The sequence below is a fragment of the Rhamphochromis longiceps genome, linkage group LG12 (assembly GCF_057381845.1).
Source record: "Rhamphochromis longiceps isolate RC_006_pf linkage group LG12, R_longiceps_female_GT1.1, whole genome shotgun sequence".
NCBI lineage: Eukaryota > Metazoa > Chordata > Actinopteri > Cichliformes > Cichlidae > Rhamphochromis > Rhamphochromis longiceps.
In genome coordinates this window covers 40367875-40386045 of record NC_140568.1, presented here as the reverse complement: position 1 = coordinate 40386045, position 18171 = coordinate 40367875, and the positions used below count along the sequence as shown (strand labels likewise).

The following is an 18171-nucleotide window of genomic DNA, read 5'->3' as shown; positions in this document are numbered from 1 at the left end:
AAGCCTCGAGATCTCCTCGCAAGACAAAATCCTCACAACCTGCAATAACAGATAAACTATTTTACCACTAATAGAAAACACTGTACAGTTACTTTTACTGGTATTGGGAATAAGCCCAACTGTATTTTAAACACATGTAGTATCCACCAAGAAATTGACGATAGATGCAGCCCTATGATTGGCAAATAGTCAAACCTTCTGCAAGACGCATTTTATTGACAATATTTGTAGTACATCTTCCTTTTTAACTGTTTCGTCTAGCATGGCTGAGTAACTGCTAAAACTTTCAGTGAGTAAACCATCACAGTTTTCAAACAATTACTCAGAACTGGCCTTGAAGCAGTTCTGAGTAAAAGATTACATAAAACTCTTCAATGTTTTGTTTTGCAAGTGTTGCTTCATTCACATCTTCTTTTTAATTGATTCAGTGCTGCTCTTCTGGAAATCAGATGGAGAATTTGTAACTACTCTGATATCAAAATGTCACTCAAGACTCTGTTGCTTAAGTCTGAATACAAACCCTGGAGACACGACAAAACACATGCAAGCAAGCACACACCTGGAGCCATTTAAAACACACTCAGGACCATACATCCTTAAAGCACTGCAGGTTTATACACATGCATGCACCTACATGCAAGCAGTACACACACAGATATACACACACAGGTATGCAGGGTATCATAATTCTGTCAGGAGTGGTTGGAGGTGGAGGGAGCAGACGACTCCTCTCTCTCAGGAGGCTCAGTGAAGTTATCACTGAGCAGACACAAGTTGACGCTGAAGAACTGTAAACTAAAATCTGTTTCTGACATCAAACAGCATTATTCACGACTCCTGTCACTTTAAAAACGGCCACTGTTTGGTTTTTGATACCCAACAGTTTACTGTTTGCACAAATTTCTACAGCACAGAGTACATTAACTTTAATGTGACGGTCCAGGCAGATGGCAGAACTAGGTCTCGTTTAGCACACGTGGACTACAGACATCCCAGGATGCACTTGGTGAGATGCAGAGTAAACCCAGTCTGTCACCAGATGATTACACAGACCACAGAGTTGCATGAGCTAAAGATCAACTGGCATATTCAAGGGCTGAAGTAAATCTGGCATTCATTTGCTTTATTTCATCCATTACTGGTGATAAAAACTCACCAGGGGCCTGTGCTAACAAGCAAATTCAACATACCCAGTACAGCCCTTCCTCGGTTGCTTTTACTGACCCTAACACTAAAAACCAGGTTTAGCAGTCACATGAAAGTGGTTAGGAACTCAGATAAATACAGATAAACCATTCAAGTCAAACTTAACCCTTCAAAAGAAAGAGGCCGTGTTGTCAGCACATAACCAGTCACAAACTTGTAGAGATCCATGTGTAGCAGCACGGCATTTAAAGCCAAGAAAGTAAGGTGTCACAAGAAAGAAAAACGCAGCCTATCTAAGATCTGACTTCAGTTTAACTGACACATTGCTTGTATTAAGGTAGCTATTCTCATGGAGTGCAAGACAATGTTCCCTTGTGTTCTTCAAGCTCCAGTTCCCGAGGTTTTAAACCAGCTGTGAGCAAGTACAAAAAAAAAAAAAAAAACAATTTGAAAAAGTCTGTAGGTTTACTTACTCATTTTAACTGTTCAGTCAACAGGGGAAAACTGCAATGAGTCAAGTTGTTCATGAGAATCTATACTCCTTATGGATGATTATCACGGAACGTAAGAGACTTCAGACATTCTTTAAAAACTACGTAATCTCTCACTACACAGGACGGGGATTTTCAGAAATGGTTGATGCTGTTTTCTGGAGAAGTGATGGGTCAGCAGGTGGTGGTTATTATGGGGATAAACCCTAGTAAGACTTGAATAAAAACTCAGGAGAACTCAGGAGAACTGAAAAAGAGTGACTTAACTGTTGAATATACTTATCTGCATATTTACCAGCCTGACTTGCATGCATGGGCAGGAGAGAAATTTCTTAATGAGCCAAAAAGCTATAAACCAACAGCTAACATCCCAAAGTGCATTCAGGGCATCTTTGGATTCAAACCAAACCCTTCTGCAAATCAACTAGTCAAATCCACTCAGCAGACTCATAAATGTGCAGTTCAACTCATCTTATAGACTTTTAGCAAAAGTACAGCAGCACTGATTTAGTACATTGTAAAAAAATGCACAAAAACAAGTTATTTTTTTTATACATAAGTATAGGTATTGATTCTTTAATTTGATTACCAGAAGATGTAATACACCAAAATGGAGTGTACTAACAAACTACTAATTTACCTGTCTGATACTAAGGAGCAATACAGGAGCCTATGGCATGGTAATCAATTGGACTAATAGATTAGATCAACCATTACCAACCCACTTGTCACAAATCGGCTGCAAGAATCCAAACCAAAATCCAAAAAGGTGTCTCAGGGTGGGTCGTCAACAATTGGTCTAATTGATTAAATGGTAAATGGTAAATGGCCTGCATTTGTATAGCGCTTTTCTAGTCCATAGGACCCCAAAGCGCTTTACACTACATTCAGTCATTCACCCATTCACACACACATTCACACACTGGCGATAGCAAGCTACATTGTAGCCACATTGTAGCGACTTTAGAAAGAATTCTCATCAAGTTTGTGGCAACAGTCAGATAGATGCAACTACAAAAATCAAGATGCTACAAATAATTAAAATCAGTGTGCTCGACAAAATGCAAGGGACACTTACCTCATATTATCTGGATTTAATTAACAAAGCTACACAGGAAAGTTTAAAAGATCACTGAAGAGGGGAAGTCAGGAAAGGTCTGTCCTGATCGTAATCAGTCTCATAGTCACCATAAGGAGAGTGTGATACATCACTGAGGATTGTTCACCCTTTCCTCACCCCGCAGGACTAACAAAGGTGTCAATGATCTTACTGGAAGTAAACAGGTGGGAATATGACCGCTACATTAACCACAGCTGAAGCAAAACACATTCAGTAACTAGTGACTTCACATGATTCTCCAGCAAACTTTTCAGCGGCAAGTCGTTCATTTGGAAATTGAAGCTTGTAAAATAACAATGTTTTTATGTGGGTACTTTGCAGCAACAGTTAAACCAGCCATTAAGGGCTGTTATGAGAGAGTTACTTGAAAATGATTGAGCAAGAAATGGATCCCACACTGCAAGAAATATGAACAAAAGCTGTGAATGGGAGTGTCGGCGGTTGAAAAGTCCTTCTATAAGACTTCTAATAATGCAGAGTAGCTACACAGAGTATTTGAGAGTGCAGTGACAAGTTGTTTTTCTTATTTTAAAACCAGATAAGACTCAATCTCAGAGCAGACAGTGCACAAACCACCAGAGCATCCCTTTGGCAATTTACAGAAATGTAATTTTAATAAAGTTGTGATAGGCACGGACGATTTCAGTCAATATCATCTTCTCTCAGCAGCTGCCATGTTGGCCGTTCTTCTTCTGCTCTTCATGTGCCTTGCACAGATCCACTCTAACAGATCCTCCTTGTGGTTTCTTAAGGGTTTAATGAGCTGCTGGCTGCAGCCTGGCTGGTGGAAACTCAATACACTTAAACATGGGCTCCTTTAAACTTATCTGTAATCTGTTCCTTCGGCTCCAACCGCAGCTACTATCTGCACACGTTTCTCCAAAAACTATTGTGGAAGTTTCCTGTAAGTGTTTGTGTTTTTCAGTGCGTCTGTGGTGGGATTTCTATGAAAAGGCTTTACGTGAATGTCGTAATAATACCTGACGAGAAGGTCGAAGAATTTATGTGGTAACTTAATGACCTGAAGTTAAATTACTTTGGATAACTTTTTCTAAACTTGTGAAAGATTTAGTTGGGCGAAGGATGATATATCATATTATATATTATAGCATTATATAATATATAACATGCGAGATACAATCTAAAAAAAGGTCTACTTTTTCCTAGATTCCCACAGATAGATGGCTTTATTGGCTCCAGATTGAGCTGGATAGATTTTAGAAGAGATGCAACTCCAATGCCGTGCATATTGTAAGTCTGATGATCCTTTATGGGAAAGCCAGAGCGTTCATCGAGATTCTTGAAGATGGTTTGACGTCATCTTGTTAACGTTCAGCTCAAAGCCAGACTCAGAGTGCAGAGAGGCCAAAGCATTAAAACAAAGACTATTTGGCTGTAAAGTGACTATCCCCTGCTTTCTATCAACACATCGACGGTGTAGGTTACCACGCCAAGGTTTACAGACATCAGTGCATATGCAGATAAAAGAAAGTCTGAGCAGCATCTCTCTGCTTTCTCTTTAGCACTTTCCGCCAGTGGCTTGTTGCCACTCAGAGTCCAATTACACACTTCCCATCTGGGGACTCTCAGACAGTATCAATTCTTTCTCTGTAGCAAAACTGTAAAAGCAAACATGCTACATCTTTTAGCATGAATGTGAATCGCTTTGGCTGAGCACCAATATCTTCTTTAAAAAAGGGAAATAAAAATTGAAAAGAGAGGGAAATGGTCATTACCAACAGATAGACCAAAACAGATACCCAGACTTGCTATTTAAATGTTCTTAACACCTTCTCACGTTTGACTGAAAACACAAGGTTTCATCACTCAAACAATGCAAACCGATGTAAGATCTTTACTTTGTAACAAGGCTCTGTACATGGGAAATATCTGCATTTTCGTACCTTTTTTCCTCTTTTTTGGTGCCCTTTGTTGACTCACAATGGAGCAAAGAATAATGAAGGTTAGTTTACTATTGCGCTCATAAGATGAGCTTGTCTTTGGTGGGTTTTTTTGACACCCAAGAAACAGTTTCTTCCTGTAAACAATTAGATTTGACGTTTGTCACAGTTTTACACAGAGCTAAGGTACAGACTTCTGCATCAATGCTCCCTCGGTGTTTTCCCACACTTCACTATATTAACAGCCACCCAAGTATACTTGGCAACTAATTTAAGCAGTTTCTTTGTATACAAAGGGAGAACAAATAAGTTTGAAAGTTCAGCTGCTGGTAAACAACTAGCCACGGTCTCACTGCACAGACATGCCTCTATGCCAAGCTCACCAAGATTGCAGAGCAAAACCGAGACTGTCGCCAGCTGTAGTACAAGACGGAGGAGTTGGAGAGACTCACTGGAGAGGCACCAGGTTACATTGCTATCTGTTAATTCACTGTCACAAAGAACGTGGCCAGTGTAACATTTGCAGAGTCCTTTCTGCTAGAAAAGAAATCTAAATCGGTGAAGAACGCCGCAACATCAATATTTCTTGAGAAATTTGGCTCTCGCCAAATATTTTCCCAGTTAACAGAGTTAATAAAGTTTTACATGTGGAGACTACAAAACTTTTGCAGGTCTTTGTCTCAGTTGACTTTTTTTCCACCTCCCCAAGAATCACCTCAGTATCATGTGATTTAAGGTGAAGGTTTAGGCATCATGAGCTTATGATGACAGCAGTAGCAGCGCAAGATCGGATCCTGCTTGTTATATTCTCGGCTGCTGTTACACTCAAACATGACCTATACTTCTTTAATAAGAGTAATATACTGCACAGTTGGTATAAGAATCATCAAGTTGAGCAGAGTGAAGCGTCTTTCATTGCTTTTCTTTGTGAGTGAGCTGAGGTGTCAGCTCTCACAGTGTGAGCCAAACACTGAGCTCCTGCTCTTGTGCAATCACTCTCTCCATGTAGCTCCAGGCTGCTCTCAGAGTCTCTTCAAGAAACAACAAATGAAATTTTTACCATCTCACGTCATAAACATGAAGCCTCTTAAATACCTGCAGGGGTCGGATAGTCACTGACTCAACTCCAGGCTGATAGAAATAAACTTGTTCTTTGTTTGGGGGTGGGGTACTTCTCACTGTTAATTACTTTTTAGAGAAATCGCTTTATCTACAAAATGTCAGAAAACAGTGTCTCCATTTGTGTCTAAGTGTCCTAAAATATCAGTTCACTGTAATCTAAACAGCACGTTCTCTCATTAGAGAAGCTGGAAGCAGAGACTGCGTCACATTGTTGGTCGATAAGTAGTTTCCAAATAAACCACTTGTATTATTTACTGTTAGTCATAGATATTCACAAACTGGCAGTATTTAAATCCCTTTCTCACAGTGGGCTCAACTTAAGCCTGTATAATTTATAACATTTGTTGTAAGTCAGGCTGATGAAGTGAGTTTTGCTTTAAGTACCATAACTAACCAAGCTGTGTATTAAACGTTAGTGTCAAACGTTTGTGGTCACCTTCTTTGCAGTTTGCTGGTTATTTGTTGGTTTGCTGATCATTACACTGATTTGGGGACTTTTAAAGGGAGTCCGATTCTATGACTTTCCTCCCCTTCGAGAGCTTTTCAGCAGAATATTTCAGACAATAGAAAGTTTAGTTAGTATCAGTAAATGAAGGCATCGATAAATAGTCTGTATTTTAGGACTTTAGCATCAGTGTACCTAAAAAAATGCAAAGAAAAAGTTGCTTCATTAATATTTTGACACTAATTTTGGAAACTTGTGCAATGTGTCTGTGAGCTGAACAGCTATATTTTTCCACTACAAAGTAGGTTGGTGCTATAGGTTTTTACTTGCCTGTTTGTTAGAAGGATTACTCAAAAAGTCATGGATGGATTTCTTTCTTCTTCTTCAGAGGTGGGGTTTGGCCCAGCTTAGGGCAGATTAACTTTTGGACTTGTTCCAGATCTACACATTTTTGAAAGGTTCCTTTACTACTGAGAGTTAAAGCAAATTTAATAACGGGACAAATCAAACTGAAAAAACAAAAACAAAAAACTGGGACACATCATCTTGATGAGCTCAAGAAAATCTCATAAACTACCTCCAGATCCTTCTGGACTCGGTTCATGCATGGTGTGGAGGGGATTTTCAGCCTTGCACCGCTCTCCTCTTTCTTGTATTCTGTACTCTCTTATTATTCCAAACATCGGCTGCTGGGGAAATGCATCTAAAGCTCACGCTTATCGAATTTCTAAATCTACATCAAACTAAACTGTCAACAGATGTTCTTTTGCTAAACCCTCAAATGTCTCTTTCTTAAGTTTAGATACTAACACATCCCCGGCAATAACACAGCTTAGATATTATGAAAGCCTGGAATTATTTACAGGCAGGGAACATATAAAATATGTGTCAGATGACTAAAAGAGAGCTGTTAACAACTTAAAAATTTGTAAGGAAAAAAGTTACAGCCATAACTGATGTGGAAACCATGTTTTTTCCATTACAACTGTGTCAATATTGTTCAAGAAGACTTTTGACCACTGTGCTGAGCCTGGCACCACTGGCTCAGTGTTTAAGACTGTCGCCTGACAGCAACAGGGTCCTGGGTTCAAACCAACCTGGGCAGGGCCTTTGAGTGGGCAGTATGCATGTTCTTCCTGTGGTTTTCTCTGGAAGCGCCAGTTTCTCCTGCCCTACTGCCATTGAAAAACATGTTGGGTTAATGCTGCCTGTGTGAGCCAGTAACACACCCACAAAACATGATTCTTAATATTAAAACCTCTTCCTGGTTAAAGGAATAAGATAACAGCGCAGTAAATAAGAACACCATGACCTTGATTTATTAATTTTCAACATTAAGTGGCAAAAATACTTGGTAAATGTAGTATCATCATCATTTTTGTCCACAACCTGCATGTTTTTGGTCATATTTGTCCATTTGTGTTTGCATTCTGCTTTTGCATATATTTACTTTTGAGCCACAGATGAAATTAAGGTTTGATGATGATCATAGCGATACGGAAAACAAACGTACTGGGGTTTGCACTTCAAGGTCTGCTGCTGTGAGCCATAAGTTCATCCTTGTAATGTGAGCTGACTCAGTGCTGAACATGAAAATAAACCAAACATGATCCCACTGCAGGTGAAGAGGTCAGCAGCAGCACGCACACATGGACCTGCATGCAAATACACTGTACATGCAAAGCTTATAATAACACAGCAGACTACAAACTTTTACACCAAAGTTCTGTAGACGCACCTCTGCATGCAGGACTCTCACAATGCAACCGAAAGTCCTGCTCTCTGATTGGCAAATCCTATGTGTGCTCACTTGAAGCAGTTAACAAGCTGTTCTAAATTAAACGGCAACAGTACCTGTCTGCTGTCTGACTGGTGACATTAACTTACTGTAAACTGCAAACACATGCAATGTCTTTGCACACAAACATGATAATGAGCTCTCTCTTTACACGATAACAACATAACCACAGCAGTTCACAGTAAAATATACAGAAGACCTCATTTACTCCTGTATTTAAGCTCTGTGATTTATGCTCACTTTGGTGTAAATACCTGGCTTTGATTAACTTTTCACTTTGGTGCTAAACCTGTTACACATTGTTCCTTTAAAAGGCTTCACAGCTTCTGCCATTAAAGGACTTTTCTAGCTCAGTAATGCATCTGCATATATATTATCAACAGAAATACAAACACAAACTAATGCACAGCGAGCTGTTCTGCACTTGTCTGCATCCTGCAATACTTTATTTCAGTCAACACAAATTGTGCATCCCCATCAACAGCCTATAGAACTTTACCATTTACTTCACTGAAGGGTAAGGAGTCGTTAACTGGTGCTGCAGGGAGGCTGGTGCCAGAAGGTTTTTAGTATTTTTTTCACTATCATCAAGTTGTTTGCACCACTGGTTGGTATTTTGCATTAGACCAGTAACATATTTTAACCCTGGGGTCCCCTCACCCCTATAGAGTGTGCTAGTACAATTTATAAACATCTAGAACCAGATGAGGTCCAAACACGAATCTACAAGTGAGCCATGAAGTTTGTCAGTTTGTTTAAAAAAAGCTATCACAAAGAAGTCATCAGTCATCATCCAGGTTAAAACTCCTTCAGTCTGTGTGAAGCAACCTATTGTCAAATCATTGTGAATAAAAAAAATTTAAAAAAAAGTGTGTAAAGTGTGCGTGTTAGTCCCCATAGGGAAATAGTTCCTCTGCATTTAACCCATTCACCCAGTGAAGCAGTGGGCAGCCGCCAGTGCAGCGCCCGGGGAGCAGTGTGTAGGGACGGTACCTTGCTCGGGGGTACCTCAGGGTAGCCGTTCAGTGGAGTCGAACCCCCGACCTTCCGATCATGGGGCTACCACTCTACCTACTGAGCTATCCCTGCCCCTGGGAATATTTGAAATCGCAACAACACAAAAAGATGTAATGAATCCAACCACATCAGAAGACAACAATCGAGCACCCCTACAGCGCATGGTGTTAAACATAATCTGGAAGAGGGATGATTGTGAAACAGGACAGAACTATACTTCTATCACCTTCTCTTTTAGGGAAAAAAAACATTTCTATACCTTGAAACTTGAAACACATCATGACCAACTGAACATCTAACCTTGTGGGCTTTTTCAATATCATACTTTTCATCTTCAAGTTTTACGTTAAACAGTTTAGTTTTGCCTTTGTCCTAAAAGATTAATAGTAATTCACTGACTATTTTATTTCCTGCACATTTTTCTACAGTATTCCCAGAATTTTCAAACTCCTCCTCTCTGTAAACCTAATCACACCTTTGTTTTCTGACATGTCTGTTGTTCGGACGGTAGGATTAGTAGGTCAATTAGTAAATATCTATTTGCAGCTGGTTGCATCATGTCTTGATTATTTTTCCTGCATCTTTCTCAATACAACAAAGAAGAGATATGATGTCCCATCTCATCTAGGCCTCAATATAAAGAATCTGATTTCTGCCCTGTTACCATCATGCACTTTCATCATCACGAGTTTTCCCGCAGCGTGGATCCTCCGCTCTCAGTCCTTTCAAACCCACAGAAAGTGTCAGCTGTTTTACCTGTCCGCAGTTTCCCTCCGGGTCCACACCAGCAGCGAGCCTCTCTCCGCTTCGATTCGTTTTTCTCAGAGTGCAGTCCGGCTTCTCTTGAGTTTGTTGTCGGAGACAGACGTAGGAGCTCACAGGATCATGGTGAACAAAACTACCTCCCGGATGCTTCACTTACGCGACTTTTTACTTTACTTCTTTTGCTCTTATTCTACTTTTAACGCAGCAGTTTGTTGAAAGAAGAAGACATACACCAAGGAGAGAGGGACAGAAAAAAAAGTTTCTGTGTATTTACATCACATCCCGTTTCCGAAGAGGCGGAGGAGGAGGAGGAAGGCAATGAGCCCCCTGAGTGTCTGACATCTGAGCCTGGAGGACATGCGCACAAGAGCCCTATGAAAGGGACTACGGAGGGAAGATAGGGCTTTTACATCAACGTGATGTAAAGTGCAACGTGTTATTATCATAGTACTTACACGGAGCTGCACTTTCAGCTAGTTGCTGTTGAATAGCGCCATATTTAGCGGCACAATGGCTACTAAATGTCGCTAAATATCCGAATTACGCTTAGTTCACTGTTCAATCGCACATTAAAAACCTTACAGATCCATTCATTCGATTTATTGATTTTTAAACGCTTGAAAACAAATGAAGTTCAGCAACCAGTTAAAAAACTGCCTTAAATTACCACATGACATGCATTAGATTATAAGTACTTCATGGTTTTCTCCCCTAGTTACATTTACTTGAACATTGCTGGACTTACTGTTTGAAGAAAACATTTTAGTTTACACTAAATAAAGGATAATTAATAATTTAACAATTTTTACCTTAAAAACGTTTACTTTTCTGTTCATTTGGATTTAATATTCAGACTGGTAGTTGCAAGACTTTTGCTGATAAACGCCCCAATTTTAAACTTTCAAAAGTCTCAAATATGCTCTAATATTCTTGGAAGTCGTTCTTAATCAGGAGCATTTTACTAATGCACCTGGATTTTTGAAGTTAATATAAGCTATTAGCCCGATATTGAACGGTTTAGTGAAAGGGGACATACCATTGTTTACTTATTGTATTCAGTTGTTTTATAATTTTATTTATAGTTGCACCAACCGTGGAATGTGTGCTTTTTTTCAGTCTGACTGTTTTGGCTTTTATGGTCTTGTACTGCCTTCATGAGCTGAAACAGGGGATGTGCTGCGTGGGATGTTCCCTTCAGGATACTGTGGGCTTTGCTGTTACAGAGCTCCTGTAAGGACAGGAGTGCACAGCCGAGGACCTTCTGTGCTGTGCTGATGATGACATAGCCCAGAAGACCATCGACTTTGATCATCATGGATCCTGTTCCCAGTTTAATGAGAAAGGTTGTTACTCTCAACTCAAATGCTGTGTGGTTTGAAAGCATTAAAATGTCTGAAAAGAAATATCTAGACAGTCTCGTGAGAACAGCAAAGATCATTGTTGCCACCCTCTCTCCCATGCTGGAGATCTTTAACCACCACTACATCTGCAGGGCTTCCATCATCATCCAGGACACCCTCGCACCCTTATTAAAGCCTGTTTTCCTTCCTACCATCAGGGATAAGATATAGAAGACGAACCAAAACCAAAAACCTTGCGGTTCCTCAACAGGTTCATACCTCAAGCTGTGAAGCTGTGAGAATCTTGACCGTTCTTGCCCCCCATCTCTGTTCACAGAAGCATTTTATATCTGAGTGGACTCTGTGACCCACCTGTGCCTCACAACTTTGTAGCACTTAAAAAACAAAGTTGAATCTTTTTTTATGTTAAACATACTTTGCATAGTAAGTTGTTATCCTACATAAGGACTGTATTTTAACAAACATATGCAGTTATTCTAAAACCACTGTGTGTGTGTGTGTGTGTGTGTGTGTGTGTGTGTGTGTGTGTGTGTGTGTGTGTGTGTGTGTGTCTTTTAGCCAGCAGGTGGAAGCAGAGGCCTGCTTATCAGCATCAGCAAACGTACTGAACTTTTAAAATTCTCTGTTACAAGTGGAAGCCTCTCACTGGCAAATATTCTATTCAATCTTGAACAATACACACAGAAAAGGTCAAATGTGCACACATATCATGAAGCAGGAAAGAGAAACACACAATGGAAAAAATGAGTTAAAAATACAGTTAGAAAGATTTTTGTTGAAATGTTTCTTAAAGAAAATAAATATATAATTGGTAAAAATCTGTGTATCATGTGCTCGCAGGTATATGATGCATGTTTCCATAAAAAAATGACATCATTTACACTAAATCCAGCACACTGGGGAGCTAGGACATTATGTTTTTTCATCATCTTTGCATAAAAAAACTTCCATATAAACATTTAATTGTCAGCAAATAGTTTAATGTTATTCTGAGCTTTTTTGTTGAGTAATTTATTCAAGAATACAACATTTTTTTTTAGGTCTTTATAACTTATGGATACAAAAATCTTCTGTAGGTTATGTTTTATTCTCTGCTTGTCTTTCTTTAAGCAGCACATCCAGCTGGGGGAGCTGCTGCTTGTTTTTCATTATTTTCCTTAAACTCGTGTTTTGCATTACTTCACACATCACTTCCTCCCTGTGGGTCACCCGGTGTTGACAAGAGTTCCCTCAGTGTGGCGTGACGCAAGAGCTGTGTACACTACAACAAAGATGGCAATTAGAGGGGAATCCGCCACACACTCATTATTAGGGATGGGTATCGTTTAGGTTTTATCCGATACTGGTGCCAAATCGGTACTTTTGAAACGGTGCCGGTGCTTAAACGGTGCTCGAACCGGTGCTTAAAGAATGGAGAACACAAACTTTGTACAAAAACCTCTCATGTTCAGCTGGTTTTTTTTGTAAAAAGATAACAATGTTAGCCTTTTCTGCAGCTATGGGGCATATATGGTATGATTCTTGGCTGGAAGCAGTGCTTAAAAAAAAACACAAACTTTGTCCAAAAACCTCTCATGTTTAACTGTTTCCCACTTTTTCTTTGGTCATTTTAGCCTTTTTGGCCAGGGTGAAGGGAGTATCTGCCATCAAACAAGAAGACAGCCGCAAGTAGCTATGATGATGTTTGCTAGTTCACCTTACCTGCATTAATGTAATAACGTGGTTAGCCTACTCAACGTAAATTACACACGAACAACATGAAGCTACTCATGCAGAGAAGAACGGCTGCTGCTGCATCATCATCCGTCATCATTTCTGCTACACTGGCAGGGCTAGGGGCCAGCACTCTATTCTTCGGGTTTTTGGGGGATGTTGCTCCGGGTCCGATAACTGGCAACCCACCCGACGTGCACGGTGTGAGGTCTCGCAGCAAGCTATCAAATACGGCGCATTTCTCGGCTTTTAAAAAAAACGCTCTGCGTCGCCAGCTGTTTAATCGGATTCTTGGTGTTACCTCCTTTGACAGTATCACAGTATCAGCTTAAAGCACTTGTTGCAGGCTGCTGAGTTTGCATATTTTGCTGTGAAGTACAGCCAGACTTTTGACCGCTTCGCCTTGGGCATTTTTAATCTGTAGCTCTGCTCTAAAAGAACGCACGTACCTGGCCCCGCCTACTATCCTCGGAAACGTAAAATGATTGGCTAGAAGTGTATCACAGCTCAGGAAAAAAAAGCACCGAAATAAAGCACCGAAATGTGCGCTGCTTTTCGGTCTGGTTACTACCGTTTATGTCAGAACCGACACCAGTACCCATCCCTACTCATTATCCTGTTTCTGTCACTTCAGGGGACGTTCGCTTACATTAAGGTGAATTCTCTTAACCTTATACCTAAACCTTACAGTCATGCATTTATAATATAATATATTAAATATTAAATGTAATGTCTACGTAACAAAAGTTTGTTATGTAGACATGGTTTTGTCTCTGTAATATGTCACAATGTGTGACAATGACTGTGAATTTTTTTTTTCTGATCAAATTCTTAATAAACTAGAAACTAAATTCTCCCCTCTTTTGGTCTTTACCATTAAATTGATTATATTTCCACCCAGTTCATAATAACAAGGTAATACATATTTAAATGCTTAAAACCCAAAACAAACCATGTAACTATGTAAATTCTTATTCAGAGGAAGTATTCACTGTTATGAGTGACAAAAACCCCACATTATTCACAGTTTCCTCATAGTGAAGCTCATCCTGATGACACGCAGAGTAAGGAGGGACCTCTTAGTCTCACATTCATGAGCTTCCTAGTCTATGTGAATTATGTTTCATTTCCAACATAAATCTGCTTGTTCTTATTTATGAGTAAAAAAAAATTTCAATCCAACATATCACTAAAAATCACTGATTTTGTGACTTGGGTGCAACAACTGATCGATGACTCTTCCGGCTGTACAAGATAGAAGTGTATGAGAAAAGGGCTTTACTGCTCACTTGATCTACAACCCCAGCAAACACTTTCCTGATGATGTGCAGGAGATTAAAGCAGGGTGTGATTTATGGAGGGTCTTTCTATGACTTCTTGTCTCAATGCAAGCCGATATATAATGAATGGGTCTCTCAGGGGCTAGTCCAAAAATGTACATTTGATTAGGAAAACATTCAGTTGTGTTTTTGATAGAAAGTTGTTATTTTGTTTTGGACATGCTCTCATGATTTGATGTGTGAGGCAACAGCTTCCAGTATTTCAATGCTTCTGCAGCTTCTTTTATGGGAATTTATGTTTAACTACAATTCCAACATTTGTTGCTGTTGCAATGTTATATGCGTATAAAATATTGCAATTTTGATATTGTGTTTTGTCTTGCACTACCATATATCTACTTGTAAGAGTGGTAAATGGACTGATTCTTGTATAGAGCTTTTCTACTCTCCTGGAGTACTCAAAGCGCTGTATACAACATGCCTCATTCACCATTTACACCCACTCATACATGCACTTATAAACTCAAGTGCAATCTAACCACCCTTCACACTCTGATTAACGCATCGGAGAGCCACTTGTACTACTTAGTAGCTTACATGCAGACTGGGGAAGTCAAGGATCGAATCACCAACCTTCCAATCAGTAGCTGGTCTGCTCTACCCCTGCTCTACAGTTACGAAATAACAGCTTCCGCATATTTTCTTGGACCCATAGGCAAGAGACAGACTGAAACCGGAGTCCAGGTGATGACAAAAACTCCTGTAAGTCATCCACAGTGAGCAGGAAATGCCAAACAGCTGTTAATAACCACAACTTAGCAGAGCCGCCTTCATCTTACTGTCTAAACATTTACTTGCTCTGACTCATGCATGTAAACTTTCCCAAATCTGGCTGTAGGAGCAACTCGGTCCTCCATGCAGTAAAACATTATCGTCATTACTTGTTTGTTTCATCATGAGTTTACTCCTCCCCCTCAAATTTAAGAGTCCATCCAGTGCAAGTCATGCTAATGGCCTCAGCTCGGTCACACAGCTGCAGACAGGAAACACTCACAGTTTCCACAGATAAGACTGATGGGCATGTTTCCTGTACTTTCTAAAGCAAATTCATATTTGCTGCATTTTGGCTCTTTGGCTTGTTGTGTATCTTATTCTTATCACCATCTTGTTAGCCCAAAAAAAATTCCAGCAGCTATTTTTAATGTATGAGTCCCTTTATAATTGCGACAGCTTGGGAAAGTTACGTTTATATAGGCAAATCACTTCATTAAAGGTCAGAATCAGAAATAAAACAATTATTAATGAAATTAATTAAAACAAAAAGTTTTAATTAGAAGGTAATTTTTCACAGAACAAAATTAGTTTTGCGCTTTTTAAACGTTCTTTTGCTTATACATGAACTACAATGAATAAAAATACATTACAAGAAAGAAAAGGAAACAAAGTTAGTTGAGCTCTGTTTAACAACAACATTAGAAACTTGTTAAGTATGACCACATGCTGGTGTCATGCTCGTCAGGTTATCTAACAGATGGTCACAGTCCAGCTCGCTGTCGACTGACACAGTTCTTGTCCTTGTTTCTGGTCCTCGCACAAAGGCAGAATTCATGCTGGAGAGGAACAAATGTTCTCGTTAAATGTACAGTAAAAAAATCCAGTTTCTCAGTAAAACGGTGTATGAACCTAAAAGTGTTTGAATAAATAGACACCGTCAGAGGAGGAATACAAGATGTTTTGTCTAAATCTGCTTTTTCTTAAATGCACCGATTTGTTTTGTTTTCACTCTTTGCACTTTTTCTACATAAAAAAAGACCACCAATCATAGCAGCTTGAAATACAAATCTATGCTAAATGTTATCTGTCTGTAAGTCCTGGAACAAATTTGAGTATGTGGATATGTTCACGCTAATGATAAAATTCAAATTATTTGGACTCAAGTGGACCCTGCTCCTTTAATTCAGTCACATCAGCGCAAACACAGCGATTTAAATTGGTCATCTATATCATTAAAACACTAAATGAGAGAAATGTTGATGGTACTTACGTGTACTTTTTACTATTGTAGGGTCGCTACCTTAAAATATAAAGCGCCTTAAAGTGATTGCTGTGCTACATAAATACATTTGAACTGAACTTTGACATGCACCAACCACATAAACTTTCCCAGAAACATCCTGATGGCAGCATCGTCTAATGCTTTAAGAGGCCAATGCATTAACCCAGTCTTTAAGTTCCCAATATGCCAGTCTAACTAAGCATGCAGGAAAAACCCAATTGTCACAGATCACCCAACAGCTGATTCAAAAGAAGTCTTCAATTTCAGCAAGATATAAGTCAGTTTTTTATGTTATCCCTCAAGGCGCTTTATATTGTGAGGTAAGACTATAATATTAAAAGAAACCTCAGCAATCAGATCAGCCAAAGACAAGAGGATGCTGCCTATATGTTGAAGCTATTTCAGTGTTAGAAGAGGAAACACATGAAAGTGTCACACTGAAAGCAGTGTTTTATTTGCCTTAATGGAGATGTAAGTGGAAATTAAATACTGATTCATTCATGGTGACCTGATTAATTTACTCTACTGCTTACTTTCAATTAAATTCAGCTTACTCCAAATAACTGAAGATTACTGATTTTTTTTTAACATTGTTGAGTATCTTTCAATAAAACAAAATTCCAACTTTAAAAGTGAGACACAAAAAGCGTGATTACATTCACCTTTGGATTTTCCAAGATGCAGCCACCCACAAAGTGTCTATTTAAAAAAAAATCAGTTTAGTCACCCCCATATCTCCTGATAAAAACAAGGAGGAGGACAGAGTGCTTATTTTTGGGTTATCAGCCAGGAGACTCCGAGCAGTAGTCGTCACTAATGGATGCATGAAAGCTTCCTGTGGTTTCATTGACTGAATTACGACACACTCTTATCCTCGTGAAAACAAACTTATTGTGATTCATTCAGAAAAACAGAAGCAGAGTGGAGGAGGAGTAGGAGGTCAGACAAAAGCTATCTGGACACATTCCAGTTGGCTGCTGTCACACATGAAGCATGTGGCTTAATAACATCAGTTAATATCAAAAGCATAAGATGATCCATAAAACAATGTGATGGATTAGAAACCGAAAAACAAACAAACAAACAAACAATAAGTTCAAACAAGAGTTCAAAACTTTTGCATAATCATAATTTTGAGTGGGTTTTATCTGTTTTGTAAAACTGATGTAATTCACTTTTTATACCTTTAGAACTTCTCCTCCTAATAACAGTTACGTTCACATGGTTAAAAAAAACACACCCTATTCTCATTTAGGTACAAAAGGTATTATAAAGATTAGATAAACTATTGTCCACAGCCTAATCCCATTGTCTGCCTATGCTAAGGCATGAGAAAGAAACTCTTAAATGACGCTACCTGTATGAATTAAACCCTAAACCTACGTATATCATTAACAATGAGAATACACTTTGCCTCATATCATGTGATGTCACTTTTATGACAGCTATCACGGCAGTCCTGATGAGCTTGACTCAACCACACTCTTAAATAGGGCGCTCTAAACGAGGCCATCAGCTGCAGCTGACGATGGCTGATGAGCGGCAGGTGTGGCAGCTTCCAGCGCAGGAACACTTCCGGGTTGCAATCCCTCTGCGACCCAAAACATCTGGGAGTACGAACGTAAATGAATACACACAGGGAGACAAGAGGAAAAAGGAGAGAGAGCATCCAAAGCACTGCACATGGAACATAAACATAAATACAGAAATACATGAGCCCTCGGTCCCTAGACACAGGCCATGGCAGACTGCTTGGTTTAAACATTTTCTAGGCTGTGTTGAGTAGATCAGAGACAAATGTAACAGAGGACTGTCAAAATGTCAAAAAAAGGGTAAATAAAAAACATCCAAAACATTCATCAGACACGAAAGGCCAAATAGCTTTGTTATTCTTACACTATAATAAGATCCACACGTGTGAAGAGAGATAAAATGGTAAAGAACACAATTAGAAAA

At 39.3% G+C, this 18171-nt stretch overlaps 1 protein-coding gene across 1 annotated transcript in view; it reads right to left on the bottom strand.

Moving 5' to 3' along the window:
* Positions 1–10103, bottom strand: part of ddr2l (discoidin domain receptor family, member 2, like) — a 38413-nt gene extending 28310 nt beyond the window's left edge. The window contains exon 1 of the mRNA XM_085426340.1: positions 9797–10103. The gene's annotated coding sequence lies outside the window, so the exon portion shown is untranslated. The remainder of the gene's footprint in view (positions 1–9796) is intronic.
* Positions 10104–18171: the final 8068 nt, after the last annotated feature.